This window comes from Zalophus californianus, chromosome 10 (assembly GCF_009762305.2).
Source record: "Zalophus californianus isolate mZalCal1 chromosome 10, mZalCal1.pri.v2, whole genome shotgun sequence".
NCBI lineage: Eukaryota > Metazoa > Chordata > Mammalia > Carnivora > Otariidae > Zalophus > Zalophus californianus.
Window position 1 is genome coordinate 114,105,125 of NC_045604.1, and position 6,650 is coordinate 114,111,774.

Below are 6,650 nucleotides of genomic sequence, written 5' to 3' on the forward strand. Positions count from 1 at the left end.
GAAAAGATAAAATAACAGTTAATATGAACCAGAGGGAAAGAACATCGGGGGAGGGGATGAAACACTCTGATGAGGCGTCAGGGTCCGGCAATGGAACTAAGGGGATGAAACACTCTGGCGAGGGGTCGGGGTCCGGTGATGGTACAAGGAGCTCTCCCTGCAGGGCTGTGGGCTCTGGATGTGGCTCTGGGAGCCCTGCAGGAGCAGGAGTACGGGCAGGGGTTAGGATAGGGGCAGGGATGGGTGTAAGAGCAGGGCCAGGGGCAGGGGCAGGGGCAGGGAGAGCGGCTCTGGCCGGGGCAGGAACTGTGGCAGGGGCTGGGGTAGGAGCAGGTGCCAGTTCTTCCTGGTCCATGCCAGGCTCTCCGTGGGCAGGTGCTTGGTTACCTGCCGGCTCCTGGTGTGCTCCTGAAGTCGCCGTAGGCACCACCCCTCCCCCCAGAGCTGCTGATGGAGTGGGAGCCAGCTCTAGCTCCTCAGAGGGTGGAGCAGCTGTGAAAAGAGAAAAGCTCACCTCTGTGCCTGCTCTCCATGGGCCTTTGCAGAGAGAGAGCCCAGCTCAGGGCCTCCCAGAGAAGCCACAGCCGGGAAGGAACCCTCACAGGGACGTTTCCCCAACTGCATTCCACCTGCTGTGTGCTCTGAGCCCAGTCTTGCTCCTGGCCCCAACCAGCCTCTGGGGGCTCCTCCCTGTGGGGCCAGGAGTGACCCATTCCCACACACCACAAACACCCAGCCCCAGCCTTCTCACCCTCGGCCTTGGCCTCCGTGGGCTCTGGCTTCTGGACCACTTTCCGGTGGACAACCACCTGGGACAGTGGTCTGGGTGGTGTAGGAGGTCTTCCCTACAATCCCCAGCATCTGCTCCTGGGGACCCCTGTGGGGTCACCCCCTCTGTCGAGGAGATGGAGGGCGTGTCCAGCAGCCTCCTCTCAATGTCCTCCGTGGCCTTCTGCAAAGACAGGGACCGGTAGCCGGCCCCGAGGAATCACAGCCCTGCCCGGCCATTAGCACTGTCCTCCTGCCCAGTCCCCCTGCTGCTCCCAGATCAGACACACCTGTGCGTGCACAGCCCTGCACCCGGGATGCAGTGACCCATCCCTGCAGGGCTATCGGGATAAACTTTGGGCAGAAGGGGCAGCGCCCGCACACCCCATCCCACACAGCCAGCCTTGACGTTGAACATGACCTGCCCACTGGGTATCTGACCCTCATCAGCCTGCTCCTGCTCGGGGTGGCCCCACCCCGCATGACCCCTCTTTACACACACACACACACACTCACATACAGACACACACCCCCATCCACACACGTGCACTCACACACACACACACACACACACAGACACAGACACACAGACACACACCCCCATCCACACACACGCATACACACACACACACAGGGAGGGCACCTGGGGCTACACAGGTCATCAGAGTGAGTGGGGCTGGGTGGCTGGCTCTGGGCCTCCTGGTGTCACCTTTCTGTGCTTCAGGCCAATGGCCAGAGGTGGTGGGGAGCCCTGACAGGAAATACCCAGCGGGGGACAGCGTCTGCAGGGCGCGCTTTCTTCCACCTGCAGCCTCCGGACCTCGGCAGGTAACATGCGAACATCTTGGTTTGAGGATCTCCAACAAAATGAGCTGGGCAGGGGGCTGTCTGTGGAATGTGGGTGCCTGGTTACCAGGGTTCCAAATTCTGTTGGGCTCTGTTGTCAGGGAAGTGAAGTCACCACTGCCTGGGGTCCCCTTACCCAAATTCCTCCTCACACAAGAGCCCCCCGAGGGCCTCCCTCCCCCGCTGCTCAATGCTCACCCTCCCCCCATGCCCCATCCACACAGTGACACCCACACAGCCCACCCACAGCCCCTGGGAGGCCTGGGTGCAGCTGGTGTCTCTGCTGTGATGGCACAGAGCTGGGTTCAGACCTGGTTCCTGTGCGTGCCCAGAGCTGTGACCCTGGACAGACCCCGTGCCTCTCAGGGCCTCCCCAGGCTCCCCATCTGCACATCGGGGTATTCCAGCTTCTACTTTTGGGACGCCATCAGGGGTAGGACCTCTACACATGTTCTGTGCCTGCTATCACAGGAGGCTGGTGCATACTTGGCAATGCAAGGATGAGCCAGGGGCTGGGCTTGGCATGGAACACAGCTCAGAGGGGCTTGAGTCTGCTCTGGGGTCCAGGCAAAGCCACCCCCCTCCTGCCTGTGTCCCAGCCCCCATGGGAAGGTAGTAATGAACTGATTCTGACCTTGTCCTCTCACAACACAGACTTCCAGGGGCTCCCGTTAGGGTTAGGCTCAGGTCCCTGGGCCTCATCTGTGCCCGTGTGCTTTGCAGTCCCCACAGTGGCCCCTGGCACCCCTGAATCCTGGTCACACATCCCTGTGCAATCCACTCCCCTCCAGGGTGGATGGCCTGTGTGACGGCGCTCTCAGGAAAGGAATGGCACAAAATGCCGGGATGTCATTTCCAAGCTGATGGAGTCTGTGACTTCTCCTGGTTCCCTCTGTCCTGTGTTCATTCTCTGTCTCCTTCTCTGTCTCTGTGTCTGTGTCTCTCCCAGGAGCAGGATCTGTGGGTTCCATGGGCGATGTGAGAAACCTCAGAAGCCTCCCTTGTCCCTGTTTCCCTCTCCGGTCCAGGTGCTCCATTCCTTCCTAAGGCCTCCTCAACCTGACCAGAGCAGTGATTCTGGATCCTCTTCCACATGGGGACCCTGAGGCTGCAACAAGTAGGGCCCTGACCTTGGTCTCCAGACTGGTGGCCCAGGGCTCTGCCACGTTCTGCGTACCCAGGTCCTCAGCCCCCCCAAGCCCCCAGTCTGTCCTCTGCTGAGAAGGACCTCGAAGGGGTAGAAAACATTTTCCCAGCACTGGGATCACAGGGGGTCGGGGATGGAGATCCAAGGCCAACAGGCTCTTCTACAAGCCTGTGGGACCCTTGGGACACTGCATCTCTGCAGCCCAAGTGACAGCAGAGTAAGCTGAGGCCTTTTGTGCTATAGTCCTCCGGACTTGGGGGTGGGTATCTCTTCCTACTCCCAAGTTCGCAGGGTGGTGTTGGACACCAGAACCCAGACCCTGTCTTTTCCCAGTGCCCTGGCAACCCCCTGGGCCCCTTGGGGACCCCTGACCATCAGCCTGGCCTGTCTCCCCTCCCCATGCTATGGATCTGGGTCCTTGCCAGGAGTCCTGATGCCCTGCCCCATGGCCCAGCCATCTCCAACCTCTTTCTTCTTTCCCCCTCTTGTCACCTACCTTGCTGCCAGGGTGTCCTCCCCTTCTGACCCCAAGCTGGGCAGTCAGAGTGGTGTGTGTGTTGGTGGGTGTGCAGGTGCGCATGCCTCTACGTCCATCGGATGCCAAGGTCATGTCCCCACATGGGACGGGGTGGGTAGCTATCCCCGAGGATCTGAGCGGCTCTCACCCCCAAAGCGAACCTCATGGGAGGGTTCGGGCTGGTCTAGGACTGGAGAGCAGCCCTGCTCCTTGGGCTCTGCAGCCCTCATTTGTCTTGGGTCAGTGCCTGCCTCTCTTGACCCATGTTCCCAACTGTCCCTGAGGGTTGGACATGGAAACACTCGAATGTGGCCCCTCCTCCAGGGGTAGGTGGGGGACAGGTGCACCAGGCACACAAGCCTCCCCACCGAGAGGGCCAACCAGGTGTGTCATGGCCAGGTGTACAAAGGAGACCTGCAGGCAGCACCTGTACGGTGAACCAGCCCTGCAGCGCATGGACATGAGCCCCATGGCTCTGCACCTGACCAGTCCCACACATCCCCTCACCACAGCCAACTGCTCTGTGGCCCCAAAGTCCACTGGGCCCCACAATCACAACCACCGTGGGCGGCAGGCCTTAGGGTGCAAGGCCAGGTGGGTAGGACATCTGGGGATGCACAGGTCATTGAATAACCCTCCCACCCAGCTGGCCTGGAATGCAGACTCCCTCTCAGGGTCCAGCTAAGTGCAGGGCTGGGCCAGAGGACCTGGAGGCATCAGTGGAGGCCGACTCAGGACAGGGAGAAGATCAGTCTGCCCCTTCCCCTTCTCCTCTCCTCCTTCTGCCTTGTCTTCCTGGCAGGATCCGGGACAGAGGTCCAGCCTGTCCCTGGCTGCAGCCCCGGCTGGAGTCAGAGGGGCGGGAAGGAGACCGGGGAGGAGGGGCCCACCAGCAGGATGCCCGAGTGTGAAGGGGGTCGTTACTGTAATGAGGGACCCCATGGGCATTCAGGGATTTCAGCCCTTTTTAGACATGCGCAGTGGCCCCAGGACTCGGCCCCTGCCCCATCCTTCACTCTCCACAAGGCGCTGCATCCTCCCCAGCCCAGTCCTGGTCCACAGCCAGTCCTCCCTCCAGACCCAGGGGCTCCACGGGCTGTGAAATCATTACAAGCTGGAACCGAACCATCCCTATGGGGCCTGGTTCCGGGACCTACAGCCCCACAGTGAGTAGAGGTGAGGCCAGGCAGGAGCGGGGAGAGGGCAGAGTGGACTCTCCCTGGGGGCCATGGATCCCTGGTCAGTGCAGACCCTGTTGTGTGCTGGCCCCTAGGGCACCCAGATTCCAGCTCCGGGTCAGGCTCCAGGAGGGAGACCAGAGTGTGGCTCCTGCTAGCTCAGATGTGTCACTCTGTCCTGTAGCTACAGCCTGTCCCACCAGCTGAACTCCCCCTCCTAGTCAGCCAGCTCACCTTCAAGGTCAAGAACAGGCCATCATGAAGGTCAGGGGCCAGTGCGTGGCTGGTCAGGCAGGGGAGGGCTCACTTTCAACTCAGGGAGTCTCTGGCTGGTCTAGCAGGGGCTCTGGAGGGCTGGCTTTCCAGCTTCTCTGCTGACCAGCTCTAGGACTGGAGCCATTTACCTCCCCTCTCTGAGCCTCGCTCTCCTCCTCTGTGCAATGGCTGACATCCCCAGATGTCCCTCACTCTCCTCCTCTGTGTGATGCTGAATGATCCCTCCCATGGCAGGAACATGTGGAGTGCTGGTGATTGACGTAAGCTGGGCAGAGAGCCTGGATTGCAGAGTGCAGAGGGGGATGGTGAGCGGTGTCGGCAGTGAGCACTCCTTCCCCCAAAAGCAATTCAGCTCTTCCATGCAGCAGCCAGGCCCCTGGCTGGGAGCCCAGGAGCAGTGGCCAACCACACTCCTGACACCAGGCCCCTGCGTGTGGCTCTTCCTCAGCACTGGGACACGGTGGGGACCCCGGGACTTGGGGCCAGCTCCTCTCTCTGAGGGAAGGAGAACAAAGAAGACTTTCCTTGGGGTCCCCCAAGGCCACATAAGAGGGGAGGAGGTTCCCCCAAACAGTACATTGAAATTCTGCTTCTGTTAGAACCTGAGCATTGGGGTTTGGTTATTTCACTTGCTGGGCTGACGAGATACACTTGTTCTCCATGACTCCTCCTCAGATGAAGAGCTCTTGCAGGTCCCGGGCATCCTGGACCTGGGGAGGGGAGAAGGGCCAGTCCCCTCCCTGGCTCCTGAAAGAGACCTGTCCTCCCAAAGACAGGATGGTTTCGGGTCGTGATCCTGGGCTAGGGTTGGAGACAGCCTGTCACTGCTCCTGACTCTGGGGCTGAGTGGGCCTTTTTTAAGCATAGCAACACCCACCGAAGGCAGGGGCTTCAGAAAGAACACACTCCTGGACCCGGTCCTGCTCCAGGATGGTGGCTGCCTTCCCCAGCTCCAGAGAAAGAGGGATATCCTCTGCTTCTTTGGGCGTTGGTGCTCTGACCCATGAGCAAGCACTGAAAAGTTTCTAGCCCTCGTCTGGAAGTGCACCAGCCCTGAGTGGGCCAGTCACTGTCCACACACGAAGACGGACAACGTGCTAAGTAAGTGCAGGAGGTGATCCTGTTCAAATGGCCTGCGGGTCGGTGGGGCTTGCTGCTTCTGTGCCCTCCAGTGGACCCCCTTTCCCTGGATGGAAATCCTCCTGGAGTCTCCTTTCTGCCCTTGGAGCTCCGTTCCTGCTGGTTTCAGGACCAAGGGACTCCAACTTAGCATTGTGCCCTACATCCTCAGGGATGGTGGTAATGGTCCGTCAGGATCGTCTGGGAGGGTCCTCCAGATTCCTGTTCCCCCAGGCACAGGTGTGGTGGCAACAAGCCCCAGAGCCATCCTCCAACTTCAGCATTGTGCCCCATGTCCTCAGGGGAATGGTGGTAATGGTCCGTTATGATTGTCTGGGAGGGTCCTTCAGGTTCCTGCTCCCCTAGGCACAGATGCGGTAGAAAGAAGCCCCGGAGCCATTCCCCAATTTCAGCATTGTGCCCCATGTTCCCCAGGGATGGTGCTAATGGTCCATTGGGATTGTCTGGGAGGGCCCTCCAGGTTCCCGCTCCCCCCCAGGCACAGGTGTGGTGGCAAGAAACCCCAGAGCAGTCCTCCAACTTCAGCATTGTGCCCCATGTCCTCAGGGATGGTGGTAACGGTCCATCAGGATCATCTGGGAGGGTCCTCCAGGTTCCTGCTTCCCCAGGCACAGGTGTGGTGGCAAGAAGCCCCAGAGTCATCCCCCAAATTCAGCATTGTGCCCCCGGGGATGCTGGTCATGGGCTGTCAAGATGGTACAGGAGGATCCTCCAGGTGGGGGCCTGGAGGCTGGAGTAAACCAGATCCCACTCAGGTTGCATGAGGAACAGAGGAGTT

General features: G+C 60.3%; 1 long non-coding RNA gene across 1 annotated transcript; it reads right to left on the reverse strand.

Annotated features, from left to right (window-relative positions):
• LOC113933928 lies at positions 1-880 on the reverse strand. The gene is made up of 3 exons (XR_004819393.1): positions 752-880; positions 388-492; positions 1-195 (listed from the first exon to the last, which is right to left on the reverse strand). It is a non-coding gene; the product is annotated as an uncharacterized LOC113933928 (long non-coding RNA).
• Between the last annotated feature and the right edge of the window lie 5,770 nt (positions 881-6,650).